Here is a 19490-nt window from a genome sequence, read left to right as displayed (position 1 = left end):
AACCATTACAGATGGATAGATTGAATTATTCTGATCATTTTTCATATATAATTTGTTTGATTTGGAGCTATGGTTGATTTTCTATGATTTTTAGAAGTTTTGGCTATTTTCTGGAATTTCCTATATAAAAATAAATCCAGAAAAAGAATAAATGCGTCAGCACTACGTCACTATGACGTCAACGAGTCAAAGGCGCCAGGGCCAGTCAAACCTGACTGGTGGGCCCTGTCTGTCAGTGTCTCAGCTAATTAACAGGATTAAGTTAGTACTAATTAACTGTCAGTGGGGCCTGAGCCCACATGTCAGTGACTAAACTAATTAAAATTAGTTAACACTAATCCTAAACTAATTAGCAGGCCGGCCCCACCTGTCATAGGCTCAGGGGGGAAGTCAACCTGGGCCCACGCGTCAGTCCACGGTCAAAAAGTGGTCAAACTCGCGGGCGTTTAGCCGCCAGCGAGGCCAGCCGCAGCGGAGCAGCGTGGGTTTTGCACTCCGGTGACCAAAAGGACGGCGGAGACCATCTACGTGATGCAGGGAGTGAGCCGCGTCGAGTGGTGGCAGTGGGTGGAGCTGGGGTGGCCGGAAACGACGTTGGCGAGCACGTCCACGACGGCCGGAGTTCGGGCGAGGTCGAACTAGTCGCTAGCAGGCACGGCGAGGGGCGTGTGGGGGTGCTACGGACTCCTGCAAGTGCGTTGAAGACGATGGCGTGCTCGGTTGCGACCTAACGTGGCTGTGGCCACGACGGCGACGTGCGGTGGCGGCGGCGAGCTTCGGCCGCGGTGGTTAGTAAGGCTAGAGGTGGAAATAAATGGCGGGAAGCGAGGGGTTCGGTAGAGGAGCTCACGGCGGTTGCAGAACGCGTCTCAGCGGGCTCGGGGGAGGTCGGACGACGTCGGGGCATTGCCGGCGATCTCGGTTGCTCGAGGTAGAAGACGATCGTGGTGATGACGTTTGGGGGCGTCCGAGGCAGCATGGCTCGGCAGAGAGGACGAGGGCGACGAGGTGGGGCTTTTGGACGGGTCAGTGAGGCGAGGGGAGCACGATGGTCACGGTGGTGTTTGTCGGCGACGACGGCTGCGCTAGGCAGGGGATGGGGAGGGAGCCAGAGGGGGAAGAGGGGCACAGGGAGAGTGGGGAGAATGAGAGGGGAGCAAGGGGGAGTGCGTGGCACTCGTAGGCGAGCCCGGGGTGTCGGCAGAAGCAGGAGGTGGCCGGCGTGTGGCCGCGGGCACCGGCCACGCGCCTCTCGTCCTCCTGGCGAGAGGAGGAGGACGACTGGCAGGAGCCAGTGGGCTGGGCCGAGCTGGGCCAGGCCAGGCGACAGGTAAGTCCTCTAACTCTCTCTCTCTTTCTGTTTGCTTTTATTTATTTCCTGCTATGTGTATTGAAATAGAATAAATACTATTTCATTTCCAAAAACTCTGGAAATATTCAGAGGCACATTTGGGAATATTCTCAACTGCCTAAAAATGCTTCCAAGATTATTTGAGCACTTTAAAATATTTATAGCATTTAAAATGCCCAAATTCAAATACTTATGGCTTGTTCAAAAAATCCAGAATGGCTCCATAAATTGCAAGACCATTTTTGGCAGAGGTTTAAGTCAAGACCAAAAATGGTGGGCTTTTATGAAGAGCATTTTGGGTTCATTGAAATTCCAATTTTTGGAAACTAGCATTTTCAGGGGGGTGTTGGGGTTGATTAGGCCCCATTTCAAGTTTAAGAGAAATTTAAACATGATGCACAAGTTCATCCAACCCTAATGCATGACTAAAAGCAGGGATGTGACAGATTCTCAGATGCTGATTATGATGGTGACAAGGTTGATCGCAAGTCCACATCAGGCACATGTCACTTTCTTGGATGGTCTCTTGTCTGTTGGTCTTCAAAGAAGCAGAACCGTGTATCTCTCTCCACTGCTGAATCTGAATACATTGCTGCTGGATCTTGCTGCTCTTAGCTTCTGTGGATGAAGCAAACTCTCAAGGACTATAGCATTGACCTGAAGCATGTACCACTCTACTGCGAAAATGAAAGCGCTATCAAGATTGCCAATAATCTAGTTCAGCATTCGAGGACAAAGCACATTCAGACCCGTCATCATTTTCTCAGAGATCATGTCATGAAGGAAGATATTGACATCATTCACATCAACACTGAAGAGCAATTGGCAGACATCTTCGCAAAGCCCTTGGATGATAAAAGGTTTTGCAAGTTGCGGTGTGAGCTAAATATCTTAGAATCCTCGAATGTCTTGTAATTGGACACACATCCTAATGCTTATGCATGTTGATGACTTAGATGTGCAAAACCCAAAGTAGCGTATATCTTCAATCAATGAAGACATGCATTCTAAGTGTGAATACATTAACGCAAAATTTGACTTCAGAGCGCCACAATAATTGTGCACCGTGTCTGTGTCTAATACTTCCTATACAGTGGGTAACGCCACCACCACAATCCTTTTAATGTGTTTGAAGTGGCGTCATAATTGCATAGTCTTCGCATTTGGTTTCTATTCAACACTTATTTGATTTCAAGTTTATCTTCGCAATGTTGAGTAGGTCCAACATATATATATATATATATATATATATATATATATATATATGTGTGTGTGTGTGTGTGTGTGTGTGTGTGTGTGTGTGTGTGTGTATGTGTGCGCGCGTGCATGTGTGTTTTGTCCTCTACAACATTCACTTATAGCTATGTCTCATGATTGAATTTTTATTCATCTAAGTGAATTTGATCGGACCCTAACATCTTCTGTGCTTCTACCTCAAATTCTATCTATCCAAATCATATGCATTCTATTGAAACCTATCGTTTGTCTTTTCTGAGTCCTTGTTAGTAGAAGACAAAGTGATAAACATTTAAATCTGTTTTTAATTCCATATCCTTTTTGCCTGAATACCGTAGAAGCCAGAACAACCACCCAACAATCCAGGCGTGCGTGGGAACGTGGAACAACTTCCAATAAGTTTCATGCACGCCACATGTCTTTCAGATGTGAACCACTAGGGGCACCTGCATAATTACGCTATGCCGTCCCGGTCCTTATAAATACACAACTCACCGCGGTCATTATCTCTTCTTCCACCTGACCACCTCGCACAAACCCTAGCACCTCTGCTACCTCGCATCGACGCCAGAGACGAAGCGCTTAGCTGTCGCGACTCCTTCGACGCCGTCCTCACGCTGGCTGCGGACCTCGTCCTCTCCGCCGCCGCCGTAGGTGTCTTCCACTGCCAAGTTAGGGTGCAGGTGTCAGGACCCCGATTCCAACTCACATCGATCTAGCCGGTAACACCTCATATCACTTTGCGGCCTCACGCACGGTATTCCCATGGGTGTCGCCTTACCATGGCCCAGGACCGTTTGCGCCTTTTGGCTCACGTATATGATAGTGTCGCTAGCATCAATATGACAGAGAACCCGGGCCGACATGGCTAGTCGTGAACCCAAAGCGGCACTAACCTATGGGGACAGACATACATGAATCACATCGAGCATGTCGGTCAGCAGCGTGTGAATCCGGGCTGTAGCACTGGGCTAACAGGACTCCGGGAACCCGGGCTGTAGCAGGCTACGCAGGACTCCGTATGTCACCGCGTGACATTTCCCCGAAGGTACAGACAGAGGAACGAAGTGAAACACATGCCGGCCAGTCAAGTGTCCTGAGCAGTAGTGCTGGGCTAACAGGACTCCCGTGAACCGGGCTGTAGCGGACTACTATGGCTCATGGAAGCACTAGACTACATTTCCCCATAAGAGAGGCTGCCAAGGATAAACAACTAGATTGTCGGATCCCACACATACCAAGCATTTCAATCATACACACAATATGCTCGATATGTGTAAATACAACATGGCATCACAACATAACTCTACAACTCAAGTATTTATTCATTAGGCTATGAGGAGCGAGATATTACAGACATGGGTCTCATGACCCAACAATCATAGCATACAATTCAAAGCACATGCGGAAGCTTAACATGTCTGAGTACAGACATCTACAAATGAAAAAGGCTAAGAAGCCTGACTATCTACCAGATCCTGCCGAGGGCACAAGATCGTAGCTAAGGTATCAAGCCAAACATCGAAGTCCACACAGAACTACTAGCGAGACTGACGTCTCTCCGCAAAACATAAAATAGGCAAACGTGAGTACAAATGTACCCAGCAAGACTTACATCAGAACTATCTACATATGCATCGGTATCAATAAAGGGGGTGGTGGAGTTTAACTGCAGCAAGCCAGCTTTGACTCAGTGGCTAACCTGAACTACGACTGCAAGCAACTCTTCTGAGGTGGCGCACACGAGTCCACATATTCACCATTCAATACACCACTATGGATCCGCTCCCGTCTTCCTACGAGAAGGCCATCCATAGCACTCACACTTATCTTACGAGTTTTAGAGTATCCACCTTCACTTGTCTATGAACTGTTATAGGCAACCCAAAAGTCCTTTGTAACCCTGCAGGGGTGTACTTCTTCACACATGCTCTCGCCACTCACCACCATTTACACGTCGTGTAACTCGGCAACCTTCAAGCGGAAGCCTGGCGAGGGAGTCGGCCACGACCTGACTAACCACACAAGTCTCTAGTCCAGGTTTATCGCCTATTCGGGTTCGATCCGCGAGGAGATCCGGCCAGAGTTTCGCTCACAGCCCCAAACGATGTGTGCAGGGTTCCTGAGACACCAAACGGGCGCCCGATACACCGTGCCATGGTGTATCTACCGCATCACAGCCCACCCCTAGGGTCAGCGCTACGCACGACCGCCAACACATATCCTACAAACACCAGAAACTAGTTGCAACTCCTAGATAGAGGACAAGGGCAGTTAATAAGTCGAGAGGGTCCATTGGTTTTTGGCCCAATGTGTGGTAGTAACTGTTCATGGATCACAAACACAGAACTCAGTTCCTGAGGACGGCTGCAATGAGACAACCCACCATGTACTCCTACATGGCCTATCACCGCTACCATTACCAAATCGTGTTCACACACTTAGCTCTCAACGGTAGGACATGTTCACCACATTCCAATTCATCCCCGATGAATCAAACCTGACTCAACTCGAAGCAGTAGCAGGCATGACAAACAAGCATGAATGAGTAGGCACAACAGGGCTCAAATAACTCCTACTCATGCTAGTGGGTTTCATCTATTTACTATGGCAATGACAGGTCATGCAGAGGATAAGGGGTTCAACTACTGCATCATGTAATAGTTGAATCGTTGTTGTCCGAATGTAGTAAAAGAGAGCAGGAGCGAGAGAGTGGGGTTGTATTGGAATGAACAAGGGGGTTTTGCTTGCCTGGCACTTCTGAAGATAGTATAGTTCTTCATCGGTGTCATCGAACTCATCGTCGGAACCATGTCTATCGAGAGGGGACAAATACCGGCAAACAACGAGGAACACAATCAATGCAATGCAACAATTATGTGCATGATAATGTCATGGCAATATGCTGTTAATTGAGCTAATGCAACTAGCAATCATATTAAATGAAGTTGGTTTGAACCAAGGGTTCAAATTCAAACTCCATATGTGCTTATTTTAATGTCAATTATGCAAATTGCCTTGTACAGCAACCGTAGGTTGTTCAAGCATGCATGCAACTGCCATAAACAGATTCCTTGAATTTTTCTGATAATTTTTCATATATAACTTATTTCCATTGGAGTTATAGATTATTTTCTATGATTTTTACAAGTTTTAACTATTTTCTGGAATTTCCTGAATAAGAATAAATCCAGAAAAAGGAGTTACTGCGTCAGCACTGCGTCACTGTGATGCCAGATGGTCAACAGGGTCGTCCAGAGTCAAACCTATCGGCTGGGACCCACGGGTCAGTGTAACAGGGCTGGTTTGGGTGGATGACATGTGGGACCAGTCAACGGCCGCGTCAGCAAAGTCAATTCTGACGTGTGGGTCGTAGTGGGTTATGAACTAATCTAAACAGAAAATTGAATTAAACTAACATGCACAAGGCCCACATGGAAGTGGCACTTGGGGTGGTTTAGTTGCATCATTAGTGGCTAATGATGAGCCACGACATCAGTCACTGGAGTTTCGCCGGCGTCGACCCTTTCGTGCGGCGGAGATTGTCGGGATCTCGCTACAGCCCATGGTTTGAGGCGGGGTATGCTCCTACGGATTGCTGGCGCTCTCGCGCATCTAGTGGTGGTAGCAGCAGCAGCTGGGATCACCGAAGTTGACGGCAGCGGGCACTTCCGCGCCGGCCTGAGTTCGGGTGAGTGTGGGGTTGCGCTACGGGGATAAACTGGCAGGTGCTACGCGCTCCTGGGGGTTCACCGAGCACGGTGACGCGCTTATGCGCGCCCTGCGGTGGCCCTGGCCACGCGGTGAAGAACCATGGCGGCGGTGAGCTTCCGGCTCCGGTGGACAGCGGGGCTAGAGGAGGAGAACGACGGTGGGGAGAGAGGGGTTCGGTAGAGGAGCTCACGGCGGGGTCGTTGGTGATCTCAGCGTGCTCGGGGATCGCCTGGTGACGACGAATCGGTCGACGACGGCCGTCGGTGCAGAGGGTGGAGATGGCGTCGACGACGGCGCTCTAGGGCGTCCGGCGTCATGTGGCTTGGCGGGGAGGACCGGGGCGTCATGGCGGAGCTGAGGGGTGCGTCAGAGGGGCTCGGAGATGGTTGTGGCCGTGGGGGAGCTCGTCGGCGGCGACGGCTGATTTTGGCCGCGCTCGGGAGAGAGAGTCAGAGGAGGGGGAAAGAACGAGAGAGAGTGAGAGAGGAGCGGGGCGTCTCCGTGGCACATCCAGAAGAGCCGGGGCATTGTGGTGAAAGCAGGTGCTGGCGCGCGCGCGGCGACCACGCGCCCTGCCTACTGGCGTTAGGAGGAAGACGACAGAGGGGGCTGCGGTGCTGGGCTGGGCTGCACAGTTGGGCCGCCAGGTGGGCTAGGTGAGCTCTTCTCTCTCTCTCTTTTCTAATTCTTTCTGTTTGCATTTTCTGTAATTTGTTTTGATTTAGTTTTAGACACTAAATCATTTTTGTTGCTTCTGATAATTCTTGTAGGGTCTAGTTGGATTATTCCAAAGCCCTTCACCAAGGATCAGAATTATTGGACATATATTAATTAATTAATAAATATATATCCAATGCAAATAGTTATTGATTTAATTCAAAGGCCCAAAATAAATATCTCTGAGATTCCATAAATATTGTTTTAAGTTTTACCTCTTGCCAATATTTTCAGAGACTAAGAGGAACATTTTCTTGGACTTCTTTGAAAAGATTTTAATGTTGATTATTTTTGAAGTGATTTATGAGGGTTTCAACTAACCTCAATTCAACTTTCAGAATTTAGACATGATGCATGATGCTCACTCAGGTAATTTGCTACAAGCAAAATCTAGGGCTGTGAGTTGTATGCTATGATTGTTGGGTCATGAGACCCATGTTTGTAATATCTCGCTCCTCATAGCCTAATGAATAAATACTTGAGTTGTAGAGTTATGTTGTGATGCCATGTTGTATTTACACATATCGAGCATATTGTGTGTATGATTGAAATGCTTGGTATGTGTGGGATCTGACAATCTAGTTGTTTATCCTTGGCAGCCTCTCTTATGGGGAAATATAGTCTAGTGCTTCCATGAGCCATAGTAGTCCGCTACAGCCCGGTTCACCGGAATCCTGTTAGCCCAGCACTACTGCTCAGGACACTTGACTGGCCGGCATGTGTTTCACTACGTTCCTGTGTCTGTCCCTTCGGGAAAATGTCACGCGGTGACATATGGAGTCCTGCCTAGCCTGCTACAGCCGGGTTCCCGGAGTCCTATTAGCCCAATGCTATAGCCCGGATTCACACGCTGCTGACCGACATGCTCGATGTGATTCATGTATGCCTGCCCCCATAGGTTAGTGCCGCTTTGGGTTCACGACTAGCCGTGTCGACCCGGGTTCTCTGTCATATGGATGCTAGCGACACTATCATATACGTGAGCCAAAGGCGCAAACGGTTCCAGGCCATGGTAAGGCGACACCCGTGGGAATACCGTGCGTGAGGCCGCAAAGTGATATGAGGTGTTACCGACTAGATCGATGTGACTTGGAATCGGGGTCCTGACAGCTTTGGTATCGAGCGCAGCCGTCGCCACCGACGCCGTTCGTCGCGGCCACAACCACCGCCTCACCTCCCCGATGCATCCCAAGGCTCCGCCTCGACCCACTCTTTCCCCCTCACCGCGCCAAGCGACGCCGGGAGCCCTGTAGTGACGCCCTCGCCATCGTATTCTTCCTTCGGACGCCGGAGATCGGCTTCGCCGTTTCGCTGCACCGGACCGCCCCCGAGCCCACTGACCGTCCCTGCATGTTCTCTGTGAGCCCCCGGATCTTTTCCCCCTCCTCCCCTGCTCACGACCATGCGGTAGCCGCCGCCTCCATGAGCTCCGAAGCTCGCCACCGCCATACCTCATCGCCACTGTGGGCTGAGCTCGAACCGCTCGCGGCCGTGCACCTAAACATGCTCCTGGTGCCCTCAGGAGGCCAAAGCAGCCACCAGATGGCCCACTAGCCCCCTAGTAGCCCCGTGCTCGCATGCGCCCGTACTCCGGTCGCCGCCCGGCTCACCGCTACCGCCGCTACACGCCACCCCAGCACCTACCGCTGCCACCACTTCATGCGCGCCGCTGCGTATGTTCGAACGCAACAGACCGCGGCCAAAATGATGCCCTGTGTCTCATTTTCGAGCCCCTCCGACGTGCCTGTCGTCGCCGGCGTCGAGCCGCCGGCGAGTTTGGACCCCGCTGACCATTGACCCCAGGGGGGCCCAGTTTGACCCTTTGGGTCACTGACGTGTGGGCCCCAGGCCATTAACTAAACTAGGTTAGTATTAGTTTAACGCTAACTAAAATTAGTTAGTTAATTGACACTGACAGACGGGACCCACAAGTCAGGGTTGACCTGGACTGTCTCAGTTGACCGCTGACGTCACACTGACGCCAGGCTGACGCAGTAAATCTTTTCTGGATTTATTCTTATATAGGAAATCCAAGGAAATGTTGCAAACTTCAAAAATTCATAGTAATTCAACCATAACTCCAAATCAAACAAATTATATATGAAAAATGATCAGAAAAATCCAATCTATCCATCTGTACTGGTTTCATGCATGTTTAAGTAACTTAACATTGTTGTTTAGCTCAAAACATGTTAATGCACTTTATAAACCCATAACTTGAGTTTGCATTTGAATCTTTGATTCAAATGAGCTCAAACCACCGTGGTTGTAGATGCATTAGCCCAACACAACATATTGACATGTCATGATCATGCATCATATTATGCATTGCATTGATTGTGTTTTCCTTCTCTGTTGCCGGTAGTTGTCCCCTCTTGATACACGTGCTCCCGACGATGAGTTCGATTGCACTGATGAAGAGTTATACTATCTTCAGAAGTGCCAGGCAAGCAAAACCCCCTTGTTCATTCTGATACAATCCCACTCTCTCGCTCCTGCTCTCTTTTACTGCATTAGGAAAACAACGATTCAACTGTTACTTGCTGCGGTAGTTGAACCCCTTATCCTCTGCATGACCTGTCATTGCCACGGTAAATAGATGAAACCCACTAGCATGAGTAGGAGTTGTTTGAGCCCTGATGTGCCTACTCACTCATGCTTGTTTGTCATGCCTTCTACTGCTTAGAGTTGAGTCAGGTCTGATTCATCGGGGATGAATTGGAATGATGAACATGTCCTACTGTGTGTGAGCTAAGTGTGTGAACACGATTTGGTAAAGGTAGCGGTGAGAGGCCATGTAGGAGTACATGGTGGGTTGTCTCATTGAAACCGTCCTTAGGAACTGAGTTCTGTGTTACTAATCCGTAGTCTTGTAGGATTGTTGGATTCAAGTCTCAGTTCAGTTTCTATTACTTCTGTATGTTCATAGCTGGCCTCGGAACCTTGATATTGTGATGTTAAGTGGTTATGCCACTATTTTGCAGGATGTCTCAAATATTTTTTGAGCATTTATAGCCGTTATGCTATCCGAGTCATCCCAGGTTTCTAAATAGTCTGATTCATTTGTAAATTCCTTCTTCCCGTTCTCGATGTTCCTTTGGGCCAGATTAAGCACACTACACGGTTTGTGAGGTACTCCGTTGCCTCGGCGTATATGTTGGAGCTACTATTATCACTCTAGGTGTCTTATGAAACCATCTAGTAATCTATCCATGTTTTGTGTTCCCGGTGTGATGATTCTGGCCACCATTCTCGAAAGCATTCCGTGATGCCACTTAGTAGTAGGCATTCTACTCCTGGGTTTTGAACCCGAGACTCACCCTACTTACCTCATGTCGATAGTGTTTGCTAGTTCCTTTAGGATATTAGTAACCTTTGCATTAGTCCTCGAGGTCCATGGTAGTTCCTTCTTCCAAATACTACGAACCGCTTATGGTAGAAGTTCTTTGAACCAAAAGATCACAACCAGAGTGCTCTTTATGAGTTCTCCATTCTGCATTGTGAATCTGCCAGTCCTACCTTTTTGCATGGTTTCTCTGGAAGAAATGTTGAGTTTTGCTCGACATACTAATCTATGCATCTACAACTCAGAAAGTTATATGTTCCTTGAGTTGTTCCTCTTCAGTTGTATTCCGACCATCCTCTATCAGTTGATAGCCAAGAGTGTGTGTGCATTTGTGTTCATCGATGCCTTTTTATTCTTGTGGTCCGTCAAGTCGTTCTATTCCGGAATGACTAGGAGAAACAAACTCCAGTACCTCGTCCAGTTCCAGGATTGGGTCAAAGTAGTTGTGCTCTACAGATCAAATGCCAATCCAGCTTTTGCTCTGTTCTACCCTGGAGTATTACCCCCTTTATGTCAGGATTGTCATGAGAATTGCACCATCTCTTATGAATTCTTGACGCAGTGATACTTCTCACTATCATTGTTTCATTCCTCGGTCATGTGTTGTCGCAACCGGAATGCCGACAAGTGAACCATGATGTGTGAAATCAATACTACTAGCAACACCGTTGCTTGGTAGCTAATGGACAATAATTTCATTCTTAGCATGTTGGTTATTGAATCATCATCCTAAGATGGGTCGTGCTACCTAGTCCTTATTTTCAGTGCACTCTTCGATCAATGAGATAGGATTGTGGCAATCCATCACTCTCTTGGTACCATCGTCTTGCCCCCAAAAGCAAGAATGTTCTCGAGTTTAGTAACATATCGGTGGTTCGTGATTTTTCGAAGATCTTCTCGAAAGTATTACCTGGTTGTCACCTGACCGCTATGTTGAGTTCGTGATCATGTTGGTTTTTTTCCTCTAAATCACCCCTTCTCCAAGAATCTGTGTTGGATATCCCTGAGCTAGTTGGTTGAGCTAGACAACAACTTGGAGAGTTGGAAGGTAGAAGCTTTGCTTAACTTAGTTCATCTCTAAGGGATATCTTCTCTGTGCGTGTTGAAGAAAGATGATATCTCCATTGATTGGTCCTCGTGATTAGTTGTTGGACCTATTGTCTTATCCAATCTTTGATTTGACTATCGGCTATCGTCAAATCAAATCAGAACCAACGATGTTCGTATTGTTGTCTTACCCGTGGTTGTTTCCTCGGGCATACACCATTATATTTTTTGGGTCTGACCGATGCTATCACCTTGTTCACATAATTGTGTAATTCCACTTATATGGAAACCTGGATGAATTGTTGTTGAGCCCATCAGCAACATTTTTATCTTCTCCATGATTCGTGTTGAGCATCCAGTTAGCATTGGAAATTTTTATAAGCATTATCTTCAGATTCCGTTCATGAAGAATATGTTCGGCTGAAAGGAGTGACTTCCTCTAATTCATGTGCATTTGATGCAAGTTGCCGCCGTGAATTCGAGAAAGTCAATGTTGCTTCCTCTGGAACCATCCCAAGTCAGTTATGCATGTGCGAAGTATACACTAGTTTGCGAGACTAGCTACCTTCATTCTATGTGTATCCCTAGCACACCAAACCACTGATTGATTTGTTCAAGGAGAAGAAGTTTCATCCTAAGAATCATGACTTATGTTAGGACTTCGCTATCCTCGTTGATGGTTCCCCACTTGAACTCGGTAGTGTTTTATCATAAGACTACTATGTGGTCATTCTTGTCTGGGACAGCGTGTTCACATGTGTTTAGCAGAACCAGCTCATGTTTTGGAGCTTGCTATCTTAGTTCATTCCTCGAGAATCTCGCAACACCATCTCGTCGGTTTGTGTTGCAAACTTTCTTTCCCACACATGCCGTCTGAAATATCCTGTTCCCAGCCAGATCTGAATCTCAGGCAGATATGATGGTTGGAACATTCCCAGCATTTGCATTTTGTTCCCAGCCTGCACCCCATCGTGCCAATTTTCCATGGGATGCCCTTCTCAGCAGTTGCTGTCCAGGATCATCCTCAAAGTGGTCCTGTCATGGGTCCCATCCATTTCCGGTGATAAGCAAAAGTCATCCATTGTGTTGTCTTCAACAAGGTAGTCCACATCATCCATTCTGGTATGGGTATGCCATTCGTTTGAATTCGTTCACACGATCATTTGTGATTGCCTTAGGCTGGTATAAAGAATTTCAATGATCTTTGTATCAAAAGTAATTCTTTTTGCCACTTAAGGGAATAGTTCAACGAGTCACCTTTCCAAGGTGCCCCGTTACGGGATCATGGCAATTATTTCCTCGCCACCTTGACACCATCCACCATCTTTCTAAGCATGGAATTGTTGCCACCAAATCAAACCCCGTAGTTTGTTCTTCCATCCCTCTTGATGCGTTTTGTGTCTCAACTCGAGATGTTTCAACATCTCATTCCACGAGTTGATATTGTATAACTCGATCTTCGAGAAGATCAATCCTAGTAGAGTTTCTTTCCGTCGTCATCATGTGGATGAAGATCTCAAAAGCGAGGATGTCAAGATCAACGTATGAAGCGAATCAACAACCTTATGAGGTGCAACCTGGATCGTGAAGATTATGTTAGCTTGTGTTCCCCCCTTCACCTTACCTTACGCTTGAATCTCGGGACGAGATTCTTGTTTAGTGGGGGTGAGCTGTCACAGCCCCAGTTCAGCCCTTGCTTGACTTTGCTTGTTCTTTTTGCCATCATGTTTAAATTCCAAAGAAACTTGAAATGGGGATTGCCTAAACCCCTAGCATCAAAGGAAGTCACTAGGTTCAACTAAAATATTTTCAGTAAATCCAAATGGCTTTCAAAAATGTTCATCATTTATGGAAAATGCTGTAAACAGTAACCAGAGATGATGCACATTTTTCCAGGACATATTTGGGCTCTGAATTAAATCATACTCTATTTGCATTTGGGCATTTAAAAGCTATAAAATATTTTAAATGCTCAAATAATCATAAACTAAAATGTTTACTGTTGGATATATTATAAACATTAGCCATGATTAGTTTCATGATTTTTGGAAATGTCTTAGCATTTTAATTAAGTCAAAACAATTGCAGAAAAAAATAGAAAACTAAAACTAAAATATAAGAGAGAGAGAGAAGGACTAACCTGATGCTCACCAACCGGCCCAGCTCCTGTGCTGGTCCAGGACTGTGCGGCCCAGCCCACCTGGCCCCTCTCCTGTCATCTTCCTCCCCGCGCCAATAGGCAGCACGCGTGGCCGAGGCGCGCCGGCACGCGCCCGGCCACGTCCTGCTCACAGACGAGCCCCTGGACGCGTGGACGACTCTCCCGTGTCGTCCCGATCCCGCTGACCCCGTCTCACTCTCTCTCGAGCCCTTTCCCTCCTCTGCTTACTCTCCCCCTCATGCCCGAGCGCAGCCGTCGCCACCGACGCTGTTCGCCGCGGCCACAACCACCGCCTAACCTCCCTGACGCATCCCAAGGCTCCGCCTCGACCCAATCTTTCCCCCTCACCGTGCCAAGCAACGCCGGGAGCCCTGCAGTGACGCCCTCGCCGTCGTCTTCTTCCTCCGGACGCCGGAGATCGGCTTCGCCATTTCGCCGCACCGGACCACCCCCAAGCCCACTGACCGTCCCTTCGTGTTCTCTGTGAGCCCCCGCATCTTTTCCCCCTCCTCCCCTGCTCACGACCATGCGGTACTGCCGCCTCCATGAGCTCCGAAGCTCGCCGCCGCCATACCTCCTCGCCGCCGTGGGCTGAGCTCTAAGCGCTCGCGGCCGTGCACCTAAACATGCTCCTGGTGCCCTCAGGAGGCCAAAGCAGCCACCAGATGCCCCCCTAGCACCTCGTAGCCCCGTGCCCGCATGTGCTCGTACTCCGGCCGCCGCCCGGCTCACCGCTACCGCCGGTACACGCCACAACAGGACCTACCGCTGCCACCACTTGACGCGTGCCACTGCGTACGCTCGAACGCAACAGACCACGGCCAAAATGATGCCCTGTGGCTCATTTCCGAGCCCCTCCGCCGCGCCTGTCATCGCCGGCGTCGAGCCAATGGCGAGTTTGGACCCCGCTAACCATTGACCCGGGGGGGGGGGGCAGTTTGACCCTCTGGGTCACTGACGTGTGGGCACCAGGCCATTAACTAAACTAGGTTAGTGTTAGTTTAACGCTAACTAAACTTAGTTAGTTAATTGACACTGACAGACGGGACCCACAGGTCAGGGTTGACCTGGACCGTTTCAATTGACCACTGATGTCACACTGATGCCAGGCTGTCGCAGTAAATCTTTTCTGGATTTATTCTTATATAGGAAATTCCAGGAAATGTTGCAAACTTCAAAAATTCATAGTAATTCAACCATAACTCCAAATCAAACAAATTATATATGAAAAATGATTAGAAAAATCCAATCTATCAATATGTACTAGTTTCATGCATGTTTAAGCAACTTAACATTGTTGTTTAGCTCAAAACATGTTAATGCAATTTATAAACCCATAACTTGAGTTTGCATTTGAATATTTGATTCAAATGAGCTCAAACCACCCTGGTTGTAGATGCATTAGCCCAACACAACAAATTGACATGTCATGATCATGCATCATATTGTGCATTACATTGATTGTGTTTTCCTTCTCTGTTGCCAGTATTTGTCCCCTCTCGATAGACGTGCTCCCGACGATGAGTTCGATGACACTGATGAAGAGTTATACTATCTTCAGAAGTGTCAGGCAAGAAAAAACCCCTTGTTCATTCCGATACAATCCCACTCTCTCGCTCCTGCTCTCTTTTACTGCATTAGGAAAACAACGATTGAACTATTACTTGCTGCGGTAGTTGAACCCCTTATCCTCTGCATGACCTGTCATTGCCACAGTAAATAGATGAAACCCACTAGCATGAGTAGGAGTTGTTTGAGCCCTGATGTGCCTACTCATTCATGCTTGTTTGTCATTCCTGCTACTACTTAGAGTTGAGCCGGGTCTGATTCCCGGGGATGAATTGGAACAGTGATGAACATGTCCTACTGTGTGTGAGCTAAGTGTGTGAACATGATTTGGTAAAGGTAGCGGTGAGAGGCCATGTAGGAGTACATGGTGGGTCGTCTCATTGAAACCGTCCTTAGGAACTGAGTTTTGTGTTTGTGATCCATGAACATCTACTACCACGCATTGGGCCCGAAACCAATGGACCCTCTTGACTTATTAACTGCCCTTGTCCTCTGTCCAGGAGTTGCAACTAGTTTCTGGTGTTTGTAGGATGTGTGTGGGCGGCCGTGCGTAGCACTGACCCTAGGGGTGGGCTATGATGCGGTAGATACACCGTGGCACGGTGTACCGGGCGCCCGTTTGGTGTCTCGAGAACCCTGGACACATTGTTTGGGGCTGTGAGCGAAACTCCGGCTGGATCTCCTCGCGGATGTTACCCGAATAGGCGATAAACCTGGACTATAGACTTGTGTGGTTAGTCAGGTCGTGGCCGACTCCCTCGCCAGGCTTCCGCTTGAAGGTTGCTGAGATACACGACGTGTACATGGTGGTAAGTGGCGAGAGCGTGTGTGAAGAAGTACACCCCTGTAGGGTTTTAAATTATCTATTTGAATAGTCGTGTCCGCGGTAAAGGACTTCTGGGTTGCCTATAACAGTTCATAGACAAGTGAAAGTGGATACTCTAAAACTTGCAAGATAAGTGTGAGTGCTATGGATGGCCTTCTCGTAGGGAGATGGGAGCGGATCCATAGTGGTATATTGAATGGTGAATATGTGGACTCGTGGGCGCCACCTCAAAAGAGTTGCTTGCAGTCGTAGTTCAGGTTAGCCACTGAGTCAAAGCTGGCTTGCTGCAGTTAAACTCCACCACCCCCTTTATTGATACCAATGCATATGTAGATAGTTCTGATGTAAGTCTTGCTGGGTACATTTGTACTCACGTTTGCCTATTTTATGTTTTGCAGAGAGAAGTCAGTCTCGCTAGTAGTTCCGTGTGGACTTCAACGTTTAGCTTGATACCTTAGCTACGATCTTGTGCCCTCGGCAGGATCTGGTAGATAGTCAGGCTTCTTAGCCTTTTTCATTTGTAGATGTCCGTACTTAGACATGTTAAGCTTCCGCATGTGCTTTGATTTGTATGCTATGATTGTTGGGTCATGAGACCCATGTTTGTAATATCTCGCTCCTCGAAGCCTAATGAATAAATACTTGAGTTGTAGAGTTGTGTTGTGATGCCATGTTGTATTTACACATATCGAGCATATTGTGTGTATGATTGAAATGCCTGGTATGTGTGGGATCCGACAATCTAGTTGTTTATCCTTGGCAGCCTCTCTTATGGGGAAATGTAGTCTAGTGCTTCCATGAGCCATAGTAGTCCGCTACAGCCCAGTTCACCGGAGTCCTGTTAGCCCAGCACTACTGCTCAGGACACTTGACTCGCCGGCATGTGTTTCACTTCGTTCCTGTGTCTGTCCCTTTGGGGAAATGTCACGCGGTGACATCCGGAGTCCTGCCTAGCCTGCTACAGCCCGGGTTCCCGGAGTCCTGTTAGCCCAGTGCTACAGCCCGGATTCACATGCTGCTGACCGACATGCTCGATGTGATTCATGTATGCCTGTCCCCATAGGTTAGTGCCGCTCTGGGTTCACGACTAGCCATGTTGGCCTGGGTTCTCTGTCATATGGATGCTAGCGACACTATCATATATGTGAGCCAAAAGGCGCAAACGGTCCCGGGCCATGGTAAGGCGACACCCGTGGGAATACCGTGCGTGAGGCCGCAAAGTGATATGAGGTGTTACCGGCTAGATCGATGTGACTTGGAATCGGGGTCCTGACAGCTTAGTCAGGCTTCTTAGCTTTTTTCATTTATAGATGTCTGTACTCAGACATGTTAAGCTTCCGCATGTGCTTTGAATTGTATGATATGATTGTTGGGTCATGAGACCCATGTTTGTAATATTTCGCTCCTCGGAGCCTAATGAATAAATACTTGAGTTGTAGAGTTATGTTGTGATGCCATGTTGTATTTACACATATCGAGCATATTGTGTGTATGATTGAAATGCTTGGTATGTGTGGGATCCGACAATCTAGTTGTTTATCCTTGGCAGCCTCTCTTATGGGGAAATGTATTCTAGTGCTTCCATGAGCCATAGTAGTCCGCTACAGCCCGGTTCACCGGAGTCCTCTTAGCCCAGCACTATTGCTCAGGACACTTGACTGGCCGGCATGTGTTTCACTTCGTTCCTGTGTCTGTCCCTTCGGGGAAATGTCACGCGGTGACATACGGAGTCCTGCCTAGCCTGCTACAGCCCGGGTTCCCGGAGTCCTGTTAGCCCAGTGCTACAGCCTGGATTCACACGTTGCTGACCGACATGCTCGATGTGATTCATGTATGCCTGTCCCCATAGGTTAGTGCCGCTTTGGGTTCACGACTAGCCATGTCGGCCCGGGTTCTCTGTCATATGGATGCTAGCGACATTATCATATACGTGAGCTAAAAGGCGCAAACGGTCCCGGGCCATGGTAAGGCAACACCCGTGGGAATATTGTGCGTGAGGCCACAAAGTGATATGAGGTGTTACCGTCTAGATCGATGTGACTTGGAATCGGGTCACTGAGGTGTGGACCCCACACGTCAGATTTGACCTGGACGGTGCCTGTTGACCTGCTGAGGTCAGCATGACGCAATGCTGACGCAATAAATGATTTTCTGGATTTTAAATAATTCAGAAAATTCCAGAAAAGTAGCCAAAACACACTCATCTTGCCATGTCACATTATGCATCATTTGTTGCATTGCATTGATGGTGTTTCCTCTCTGTTGCCGGTGTTGTTCCCCCTCAGTAGACGTTGTTCCGATGTTGTGATCGTGGACACTGATGAAGAATCAATATTATCTTCAGAAGTGCTAGTCAAGCAAAACTCCCTTGTTCATGCCGATACAATCCCACTCTCTCGCTCTTGCTCTCTTCTACTGCATTCGGACAACAACGATTCAACTGTTACATGCTGCGGTAGCTAAACCCCTTTTCCTCTGCATGACCTGTCATTGCCATAGTAAATAGATGAAACCCACTAGCATGAGTAGGAGTTATTTGAGCCCTGATGTGCCTACTCATTCATGCTTGTTCGTCATGCCTGCTACTGCTTAGAGTTGAGTCGGGTCTGATTCATCGGGAATGAATTGGAATGGTGGTGAACATGTCCTACTGTGTGTGAGCTAAGTTAGTGAACACGATTTGGTAAAGGTAGCGGTGAGAGGCCATGTAGGAGTACATGGTGGGATGTCTCATTGAAGCCGTCCTCAGGAACTGAGTTCTGTGTTTGTGATCCATGAAACAGGTACTACCACGCATTGGGCCCGAAACCAATGGACCCTCTCGACTTATTAACTACCCTTGCCCTCTGTCTAGGAGTTGCAACTAGTTTCTGGTGTTTGTAGGATATGTGTTGGCGGCCGTGCGTAGCGCTGACCCTAGGGGTGGGCTATGATGCGGTAGATACACCGTGGCACGGTGTACCGGGCGCCCGTTTGGTGTCTCGGGAACCCTGCACACATCGTTTGGGGCTGTGAGCGAAACTCTGGCCGGATCTCCTCGCGGATCAAACCCGAATAGGCGATAAACCTGGACTAGAGACTTGTGTGGTTAGTCAGGTCATGGCCGACTCCCTCGCCAGGCTTCCGCTTGAAGGTTGCCGAGTTACATGACGTGTAAATGGTGGTAAGTGGCGAGAGCGTGTGTGAAGAAGTACACCCCTGCAGGGTTATAAATGATCTATTCGAATAGCCGTGTCCACGGTAAAGGACTTCTGGGTTGCCTATAACAGTTCATACACAAGTGAAGGTGGATACTCTAAAACTTGCAAGGTAAGTGTGAGTGCTATGGATGGCCTTCTCGTAGGAAGACGGGAGGAGATCCATAGTGGTGTATTGAATGGTGAATATGTGGACTCGTGTGCGCCACCTCAGAAGAGTTGCTTGCAGTCGTAGTTCAGGTTAGCCACTGAGTCAAAGCTGGCTTGCTGCAGTTAAACTCCACCACCCCCTTTATTGATACCGATGCATATGTAGATAGTTCTGA

Source organism: Triticum aestivum, chromosome 1A, assembly GCF_018294505.1.
Source record: "Triticum aestivum cultivar Chinese Spring chromosome 1A, IWGSC CS RefSeq v2.1, whole genome shotgun sequence".
Classification (NCBI taxonomy): domain Eukaryota; kingdom Viridiplantae; phylum Streptophyta; class Magnoliopsida; order Poales; family Poaceae; genus Triticum; species Triticum aestivum.
The sequence above is the reverse complement of the archived record's forward strand: the minus strand, read 5'-3'. Positions refer to the sequence as shown.